The following is a 676-nucleotide window of genomic DNA, read 5'->3' on the forward strand; positions in this document are numbered from 1 at the left end:
GATATTAAAGATATTAGATTAAAAGAAGAGACAACAGAATTGCTTAATTTTTACATATGCAAAAAAGAAAAAAAAGAAAAAGATCTCTGAATAAACATTAGAGGCCATACAATATAACTCATATGAAAAATATATATTATAAATTAATGTAATTATAGATGAACTAATTGGGAATTTAGGTGCATCAGTACATATTTCACTAACGCAACTAGGCCAGAAAATTATAGTTTTATTACTCTATAGAATATATATTATAATTTTCTTTCGTTAACAAGACAGTCAAAGCTGTTAGCAAAACGCGTATCTCTTAAATATATTATCAAGTTATGGCATTTTATCTGGTTTTCGATCTTTTAAAAGCAATAATGTTTTTCATGGATTCTTGGCTATGCTTAAGTACCTACTTCAAACATAACTATCTCTACATATATTTGTATGTATAACTGAATCACGAAATTTTGAACGTGATAAATGCATAAATAAAGATATAAACTACTCCAGTGAAACGTGTTTCACTTTCCTTCGTGGATTATACCTTTATTTATATATGAATGTATGAATGAATGTATGTATATATATTAATATATATGTGTGTGTGATTGTGTGTTTCTATCTGTGTCTATGTCTATTTATGTGTGCGTGTGTGTGTGTGTGTGAGAGAGAGCGTGTGGTTGCA

This window comes from Macrobrachium nipponense, chromosome 9 (assembly GCF_015104395.2).
Source record: "Macrobrachium nipponense isolate FS-2020 chromosome 9, ASM1510439v2, whole genome shotgun sequence".
NCBI classification, from domain to species: Eukaryota; Metazoa; Arthropoda; class Malacostraca; order Decapoda; family Palaemonidae; genus Macrobrachium; species Macrobrachium nipponense.